Source organism: Rhipicephalus sanguineus, chromosome 8 (genome assembly GCF_013339695.2).
Source record: "Rhipicephalus sanguineus isolate Rsan-2018 chromosome 8, BIME_Rsan_1.4, whole genome shotgun sequence".
Taxonomy (NCBI): domain Eukaryota; kingdom Metazoa; phylum Arthropoda; class Arachnida; order Ixodida; family Ixodidae; genus Rhipicephalus; species Rhipicephalus sanguineus.
Window position 1 is genome coordinate 91,500,334 of NC_051183.1, and position 10,431 is coordinate 91,510,764.

Here is a 10,431-nt window from a genome sequence, read left to right on the forward strand (position 1 = left end):
CAAGGGAAAATATCGCCACACGCCGGGAGTGTGGTGCCAAGCCCCGAAACCGGTACCGGCTGACAAGACGCGGCAACGTTTTGTGTAGATTTAGTATGAAGATTATTTGTAGATACACCGAACTCATGTGGTTTCAGCAGCACCTGAAGCAACATGCCATTCTAAAAGTAAACACCTTGTTCGGTTTTCCAAATGCAGTCATTGCAAATATGAAGTATTCTCGATTATCGATGCTTCGTATGCGGTTCCTATGCTGATGAACTCAGCTCGTGATTTTGGCAGAGTAATTATTAAAAATAACTACTCCAACCAGAAAAATGTTCTTGTCTTTGATATACCTTGTGCATGAGAGCATACCAGATGACTGTAATGGTGGATGGAATGGCTCACTGCCTCTTGCTAACTTCTAACAGATACAGCTTAAATACCTAAGTCCACAACTTGGAATTATGACTTATTGCAATTTTATTTCAACAGAGAATCATAATGACCACTACGAAAAAAGAAGTCTATAGTTCCATTAAAGCACGAGTAATGGAACTATACCTGTTTACACGACCCTTTTCTGACAAGATATTATTTTCACTTTTCACTTCGTATACTGTCATTGAATGGCGATATTTAAATGGCTTCCAAAGTGGGACATTCATATAGTTATGCCTTAGCGTAGCTAGTATGGTCTTTCTCGGTGTGCATGGTCTTCTTCCCAACTATATTCAGGAACGCGTACTGAACTTTTCAACACACCGAAATATATTAAGGCAGACTTTCATAGCTTGTTTTAGATCCGTATGCCTGTAAGCTTCGATACGAAAAACGAGAGGACGTTATGTTGAGGCTAGTCGTCACCGGAATTACCATAACAATGACGACATTGATGCGAGGCTTCTGTAGGCTCCAGATAACAGGTACCGTTGTTGTTATTGTAGATAGTGTGGATATTGCTAAAAAAATCTAGAACTAGTAACCTAAATAATCATTGATCATTGCGTTAAGCTGAATGACTCATTACATGGTACAATAATGCTACGGTTTGTGTTGGCCTATACCCTGACACACAGAAAAATTCGCTGTCTATATTTTGAAACTGCTAAGCAGTTTTCCCTGCTTCGTTTCGAGAAGGTCATTACTGAAGATGGCCTTTCGAATCCTGTACCCAGTACCGTACATAAGCGACATATAAAAAGCCCCTGCTCCTTCGGACGAATCGGGCTGTCGTATGTTCAAATAAATAAAGACGGAGCTGTCATTCTTAAAACAAGGCCTCAATGTTACTTCGTGAGGTGTGATGAGCAGAAGCAATTCAAAAATATGTGAAGAATGTCGTAAAAGTCTAACCTACAGTTGTTCTCTTTCTCTTTGTTACAAAGAGCATCCTGAAACTCCAGCAAAGTACAGCACCTTTAGTTTCTGCATATAAGATGCATATAAGACGAATATGTTGCGCTTGCACTTTTTAGACACAACAGGATTTCAGGGGCAGATGGAGGATCGAAATTGCGCAATCATTGCACAGGATATGTCGCTGGAGCCAGCGTTTGAACAATTTCACTTGTCGAAACGCGCGGCATTTTGGCAGATTTCACGCACTGTCGGAATCGATTTCGTGCAAAGGAGTCTGCAAGTAGCTGTACACTCTAAGGCAAAATTGCCTGAAAATGAAGTCACGGAGCCCAATAGGCGTGCGCGATGAACTTATAGATCGTTGAAGGAGCAACCACAGAGGGATGCGTGCTTTTTGCAAACCAGACAGTCTGGAAAGGCAACAAAGGGATCAACCGCGCGGGAGATGCAAGCAGTGTGCAGAGAGAGACGTTCCATGTGCAAGCCGCTGTCAAGGGAAATAACCGTGCTCCTCCCCGCTCTTGGGTCAATCTTCCCACTTGATTTCCCGGTGGCGTGTTGGCGGTTGTGTCGCGCTTGGAGACTTCGATGATCTAGGCACTACGCTGCATGGTTTAGCGTTTGGTTATGCTTTTACGTTTCGCCGCACCCATGAAATCTGGAGCTGGTCTCGACACGTAGCGATGCCGCGCTGTATATCCCCGGCGTAGTCACGGTACTGCGTCGCCACCGGCTGGTAATGGCGGCCGAGAAGACAGTAGGCCTATCGGTTCTATGATTTCACTCTAACTCTGGGCAGAAATTGGCGCTGGATTATTTCCCAAGTAAGTGATCATTCTTTATTCTGCCGTACCTGTCGCGCCCGCGAAAAGCATCACGCTTGCCGGCAATGGGCTCGATCATGTTGAATATCGTGCGCACGGATTGCACCGCGAAGGCCGGCTTCGGCGTCAGCTCTCCTGTGCTTTGTGACCGCCTGGAAGTCAGCCTCCATTGCTGTCGACCACGCGGACGCTCGCTTATCGAGTGTTCGCCGCAGTGATTAGCTGCGGGCTCGTGATATTGGGCAGGGGCCTCGCCGCTACGCCGCGACTCGTTCGAAATGCATTGCGGTGGCCGGCAACGAGCTCGGTTGTATGTCACGTGCTTGAAGTACACCGGCATGGGTTTGCGGGGGCTTTGGATAGCCGACTTTAGCTGTGCTTCGGAACTCTGTGGTCTATCCGTCCATGACGTGCACCTCTTGGGCTCCGTTGCACCTCTTTCGGGTAAATTTGTCTTAGAGTGTAGGTGGCTAGATAGATAGGAACAGTCGAAGTGGCTTTGTTCGGCAAATGCATATATTATGTGAGGAATCTTGCAAAAGTCTAAAGTGCAGTTCTCTTTTTTTTTCTTTTTTACAAAGAGCGCACCGAAACTCCAGGCAAGTGCAGCACCTTTTGTTTCTCCGAAGCACATAAAACAAATGTATTGCGCTTGCACCTTCCGGTCATGAAAGAAGCTCAGGGGAAGATTGACATCAGTGCACTGGGAACGTCATTGCAGCCAACATTTCGATATTCGAAACGCTGCCTCAAGCGTCATTGTTTGTTCAACGATATTTGATCCCTTACAGCCCACATCGTGTTTTTTTTTCGAACATCAAACTCCCAAAATTGGCCAGAAAGCAGTTAGAAGACGTGTGCTATAAACTTTTGCGATGGAAAGAAAGCACCGCTGTCTCAGACGGCGAGTTCTATTTACGCTATTCCAAAGCCGCTGCCCAGCGAGACATTTTTTACTGCTCACACAGATGTGCTACTATCTTGAATTAGCAATTGCACGAAAAGCGTAAAAAGCAAAATACACTGTACTGTAAAGAGAAGAAAGTTAACTAATGCGCTGATGTCACTTTTACCAGTGAAATATTCAATTCCGATAAGCAAACAATTAGGCTGAATTAGTCGCAGGCCACCGTGATGTTTTCAAAGGAGCTCTCCATCCCTACATCCTCCTAGTAATGGGTCTGCTATAGCAGAAAAAGAAATCTGCTAAGCAGGTTTAAAAAAATGCTAATATATTTAATCTGATAAACCCGTAGAATGTATGTACCCTACAAAAGTGCTGGAATTCAGTGTGGCTGGTTCTATGAACAATTTAGCGATTTATAGATCAATTAGGCGTTTAAAGTTTCGCTCGAAATAAAGAGGGGCAGGGAGTGATAGACATGAAGTCGAGTTGACGGCAGTAATAGGTAACAGTAAATTGTAGAAATCGGTACTCAAATGAGTAAGTAAGAAAATAAATTCTGGAGGTGACTTGGACGTCTCGTATTCGTCGCTTAGCCAACTGCAGCACTCTCGTTTTCTTCCGGCAACGTTTCGTGGAGCTATGCAAGGCTGAAGGCTAGAGTAGTAACATACGACCCTTACGTCTTATGACACTCCCATTTATTGTTATCGCAATCATTGCTTCACCCTTGCTACCCAGCCGTGACTTTCTTTAGAGCGTATATGGCCTTTGTGGTTAAATAGATAGTGATTATGATAATCGACATATTTGAGCCATACATTATTGAGGTCCTTGCGCAAAGTTCTTTTTTAACACGAAATTGTTTTATACCGGGGCCCACGAAGATTTCAGTGACGTATTTCCATCACGGAAATGACGTCGAAAGAATGGACACGATCAGATGGCAAAGAAAAACTGAAGAGAAAAGTTCGAATCTATAACCTCTCGGTCTGCGACAAAAGATGCTGTCAACGCTATCCACTGGGCCACGGTCACACACTACAGAGGCTTAACAAACGCGTGTTTTTTTATCTCACATTTACCTTTCGCAGTGTACTTGGTCGGCGCGGTAGTGTCGGCCTCTGGGAGCGATAAAGTGAAGTAATGACCGTGGCCACCGCGATTAGCTCCTGCAACGTGTCGTTGCTATGCGTCCGACCCATTTGGCGCCTTGTGCAATTTTGTGAACGTCTTAACACACCCCGACGTGGCCACTTTAACCCAATTCTTGGCCTCGCTCGCAGCATTGATCCATGTTACAAATAGTCCTGAGACGGGCGCCTGCCTCGCCTGGCTGTACCATCGCGTTCGCCGATTACGCTCGCCCCGAGAAAAATCGCGGCCGGGCTAAAAAGGAGACAACACGCGCGTTGCGTTATTCTCTAGTCCGGCTGTTACCACAAAGCTACCACAAAGCTTTGTTTTACTTTTACTTTTTACTTTCGTGTTATACCGATTTCTATGATGGAGGGATGAACCATGTTTCTTTTGTTATGAAAACATAATCGCAATTTAAATTAAGGGTCACTGTGTTCAATATTTTCTACTTATCAGTGAAATTGATTGATTTTTTTACCTATTTACGTGGTTTTGTTCGCTCAGATGAGCATCTGGAAGATAGAACGGCGGCGGAAAGCATGGCAACACGTAAGTACTTCAGTGATACAATCTTTTTATAGGAGTATTACGTCTTCAGAGATTGCTGCTTGTCACACTATGGTTATTTTTAGCCCCTTCATGGTTCAAAACGCATTCCTCAAGGTGTTGCTTGAAAAGATAAACAGATCTTGAATATATTAGTGAGCCTTCACTTCTTACTACGGTTCATTCCATGCTCCATGAAAGTTAACTTATCTCTAAATATCACGGCTCACATTTCTAGAAATATTGTTCCAATATGTTCATAAAACATCAGACGTGCTAATAATAAATCATTTGGATATGCCGGTATCTACAGAGGCTTACAGTGGGGTGGAGGCTGGTAAGTGCAGGCTGATGTGCTTTCTTTTCAGTTTTGCATGCATCATACCGGGTATCAGTGGCGCAGCTATGGGAGTGGTTTGGGGCAGTTCAACCCTCTGCCCGCCCCCTCCCTTTTTTTAGTTTTTTTTATGTGTATACAACATTTGCATATTTTTGGTGATACATATTCAAGCAGAGATCTTACATGTAATTTGCGTACCGTTGCGTTTGTCGGGCCAATGTGCCGGACTAACTATGGTGTACAGTAAATTGATAACCAAATTGCTCTATTGTGCAACAAGATTCCTGAATTAATTCAATACACTAGAGAGGCTACAAACATTACACAATTTAGGAAGCGAATTATGAATGTAATAAACAACACAATTCGAGGATACATGTGCTGAAAGCATTTAATGTATGTAATACATTTAATGTATCTAATATATTAATTGTATTCGTCGTTGTCCCCATTACACTTTAATTTGTATGTATTTCAATATCTGTTAAATTGTGCTGGTCATAGTGTATGTTGTATTTATCGCTGAGGAACAGCTTCATTTGCATCTTTATCTTGTAGTTCTCCAAATGCTGTAGTATTCCTCGTTTATGTTTTTATTTATATTGTTGTATATTCCATAACTTGTCTTGCTGTAACTGCCCGAAGTGCCTCACGAAGAGTGGGCCAAGTTAGGAAACAAACACTGTCATTTTGCCCTCTTCGTGGTCATTTTGTGAAAATGCCCAAATACACGAACTGAAATAAAAAAATGAAATATATAAACGCACACATGCAAAGAAGCGAACGAGAAAATTTCCATCAAGATGGGTCGGACCGCTAACCCCCCATCCTCCCCCGAAAATACCTTCTGGCTACGCCTCTGCCAAATATAGATTTACTTGATGTATGTGTTTAGGGAGTTCTTAAGGATTCAACAATAGAAAATGGGCAAGATAGCATTTATGATCTTTGACTTTTTTGTTTAACGCAATTTATTGTGTGCGCTGCCACGTCTTTCGCGGAGACGTAAATTACTTTGTTCGGCCGATGAGTTTCATTCGCACATAAGGGAGCTTCCAGAGTTGAACTCGAGGCCGGCCAACGTCAGTGGTAGCGAAAGGCAGCGAATTAACCGTTGAGATGGCGCGAAAGTTCGTTGTGCCATTTTCTGCAGAATTACAGGAAATACTGACATGTGTAGAAAGCTTAGTCGGGTGTAGTAGCGGCTTCTGAAACAGCGATTTCGGTGCAGCTATCTTAGTTGTCATTTATATTATTTGTAGAAAGCGCAAAGAGCTCGCTTTTCGGCGTGGGCTCAATCGGTGATGGCACGATGTGTGGAGAGAATGTCACAGCCTAATTTGTCGTTGTGAGCAGATGATGGCAACGCAATTAGTTGTGACATACAGAACAGTCTCAGTGACGAGGCATCCTCGTTGACAACATCATCGATGTAGGCGCCGAACGGCCCGCCGTACTGCGTACAGACAGAAGTAGCCATAGACGTAGGGACAGTCCACAAATGGGCGCTGTCACTTCTCCATAGTTGTTGCAGACACGTACATCTATCGCTAAAAGAGCAGCACCGCTGTCGGCAAATGCTGGCGCCGATATTCTCTCTAGTACCGAGGCTTCAAAAAGTTAGCAGCATCACCAACTCTCTATAACCCTTCAAGGCGAAAGCCTGCCGCAAAATTGGTAATACATTAGTGAACCAAAGCAATTTAGTCAAGTTAGGTAATTAATTTACTTAATCGGGGACCAGACTTCTTGCAGGTTAGGGAGCAGTGCAGTGTGTGAGAGACGTAATAAATTACCTTCTAATTATTACTTGATGGTACTCTGCGTACTTAAGCACATAAGTGTTGATTCCTATGTCGGCACACAATTTTTACTCGTGAAGTGCTAACGAAGTACTATTCCTCTACCAAATATTTTGCTTGTTTTCCGTAAAACCGCGCTTTACAATAATCGTGTACGTGCCGCTTTTTCAAAGATGTCGAAGACAGACCGCGGTAAGCAAAACCAAATTTATTTCCTGCAATTTCACCTTTTCATTACTACCCTGTAACTTGCGTGTAAGTGGATACCCATGCTTTAAAGGAGTACTGACTTGATACTGAAACTTCGCAAAATGGACATATTAAGTTTCATTTCATGCAGTGTTCAAGCTCTCCACACGCCGGAGCCCGTCAAAACGCACAAAATATTATAATTCGATTTCAAAGCGTTCGTCGCCCGTGATCTGCAAGAAAGCCCCACCAAAATAAATATTATAAATTCTAATCACGAGTCAACATAGTAGCAGTTAACGTACTGATTCTACGTCCAGCATGCAGCAAAAATCGTTGTCGAAGTCGTTGGACGACAATTCACTCGTCCCTGCTTACGTGTACCACGGGCAAGTGACAGGATATGATCCCCAGGTGGTCGAAATTTCCGGAGCCCTCCACTACGGCGTCTCTCATAATCAGATCGTGGTTTTGGGACGTTAAACCCCAGATATTATTATTATTATTACAGGATATGACAAAGCTGCCGCTAGAGCATTACGAGTGGCTGTCCTGACGTAACGTACACCATGTCAGACTGTGTCTCCTCAATATCTAAATCTAACGTTAGTTTTTATAGTAGCGTTACTTATTATATGCGCGTCAAAGCGTTCCGAGGTACGACGACGCTTTCTAAAGTGGTCTCGATATCAGCATTGTTTATAAGAGTACAACACGAGCATTTTATAATTCGTGCCAGGACTCCTTTAAGAGCGTCAGAAGAGTGCGTGGTCCTCGTCACTAAATTAGTTTCTTGCTCAGTTCAAAGGTTAATATTTTTATAGTAATATCTATTCAAAAAGAAGCAGTTGTAACAAAGGCTTGAATTCAAGTTTTCAAGCGGCGTTTTTTTTTTCAAACAAATAATTGGCATTCTGTCGCACGGGCTCCAAACTGTTTATCAGCGAGGATGTAACCCTCCATATTTTGTCTCTGATATGTAACCACTTGACATTCTCGAATATATTCGTTATGAGAAGGCGTACGAAGGCATCAGAAGCGACTGAATTATAGCTATTGTGAAGGAACACGGACGTGGAGAACTATATACTTACATACATACTTACATAACTTAGAAAAGGCAGCCTCCAATACATACGAAATACTTACTGAATAATACTTTAATTAGGCAAAATAATGTTCACAAAAGGCAGCTTGTGCATTTAGAGCCACGCCATATTTATAACATTCGCAGATCTGACATGCGGCAGATTATAACGCTGCTATTGATGAGACAAAAGTCGTGGTTCACTGTTGTGAGTGCATAGCTTTTTTTACAATAAACCATGGAACGTGCCTAAAACGATCAGGCTCCGTGAAGCTTTACCTAGAATTTCTTTGCCGCACTAGAACGCTTATAAAATTGTAAAACAAAGTAAACTAACTTTGTTTCGAAATATAGCATGCATGCGTTCTATCGAAACAGGAGCAAGAGCAGTTTTTAGATTTCCTAAAAAAAATCACAGCATATCCACGGAGTGAATTATGATGAGTGGGCCAAGCTGCGGAGGTTCATCGGTAAACCGTGAATCTTCCCTGAATTCTGCCCAGTACATCATCACCGACGTGAGATCGGGCGCGTTTATACTAAAGGTTCGATGAGTTATGGCGACTTGCAGCTCACTTTAATTTTACATGTACGCTGTGAATTTTCGTTGTTTAGAAAACCATTGCTTTAGAAAATATCTGGCGTCTTTCGTTAAGCAGCTGGCGTCTTTTCGTTTTGCTTTAGAAACATCTGGCGTTCTTTCGTTTTGCTTTTAGAAAACATCTGGCGTCTTTCGTTGGTTTATTTCATCAATCAACGGCGTTTTGAACAAAATTTTTATTGTTTAATCACGCACAGGAGAAATCTCACCAGGCACTACCTTGGAGGTAAACAATGGCTGCTAATGGGAATGAGAGACAGAAGAAGTCGGCTTTTAGCTAACACTTACACTTCTACTTCTACTAACGTTTCCTGCTGGAACATGGCAATGGCTGCTAATGGGGAATGAGAGACGGAAGAATTCGGCTTTTAGTTAACGCGCACGCTGCGAATTTTTTATTGTTCAACAACGCACAGGAAAAATCTCCCAATGGCACCACCTTGGAGGTCAAGATCTGGTACTAGCGTTACGACTGGTTACGCACTACGACTACGACAACTACGAGGGACGAACGGGTGCCGCCTTAAGGAGCTTCGCCCCTAAAAGGCGGAGGGGGGGGTTGTGTTTGTCAATACACAGCTTTCTGTGGCATTTACTTCATTAAACAGTTACCCTTTATTACACCTGCGTGTTTTGCGGTTAGTCACTTAACACTTAACAATTTTGTAACAGCTCTTCTTTAGAAAATGCGGCAGACTCAACGCACTCTGGCAATCAATTTCATGCGCAGTACTCAGCCAGTACCAGCCTTTGTCGGGTTTTTCGCTTTGAACAAGCGTTCTGAGGTGGATCGCCGTCTATGTCTAAATTCAATGCTTTTGCACACATCGTGCGCTTACCAGGAAAGCCAAGTACACTGACGTCTGAACACACTTCTGTTGCTGTTAAACCAACTAAACATGTATCGACTAAACATCACGCCGTTGTGCACAACGTACATTTACCATGTTGCTCTTCATTTCACACGTCTTCGCGACTCTCCACTCCAATTATCACTGCTATTACTTAGCTCCGTACTGCCAAAGAATTTACGATAGTCTCGCACGCTAAAATTTGAAATGCAGAAACGGATGACCTAATATCTACCCCTGTTCGAAAAATATATAAGCTGGAATGAGGAAGACTTCATTTCTGGGCTTTTATTATTCATCAGGTAACACATTAGTGTGTAACCATGCCGTTAGTGTCATTAATGAAAGAAAAGCTGCGGTACCTCCATCAAGCCATCTTGGTACTCATTCGCAGTCCGGCCTGTTTGTTTTATTGCGATATTAATTATACGGGCACTGTAAGCGCATTTGTGTTGTCGCTTTCGGCGTCGCCGTGATGCTCCATATAAACTCCAAGTGCGATGCAACATTGCCCCGCGCTTTGCACGTTCTTTGTGCGAGTGAAATCGTGCGAAGGCAACCGTCGATCGCGGCTCATGCGAGGAGAAAACGCACCGGCTGCCTTCTGTTGCGCAATAGGGCTGGGAGAGCTGCGTGGCTCGCTGCTGCTGCCGTGTTTTCTTACGCCAGCGTTTCGTTCAGTTACGTCAGGTCGAATGTTAACGAAGTTAGCTGCTAGCCTTACTTCTTGTGACATTCCAATTTGCTGTTATCGCATTCATTACGTCGCCCTTGTGGCGCAACTGTGACATATTTGTTTAGCC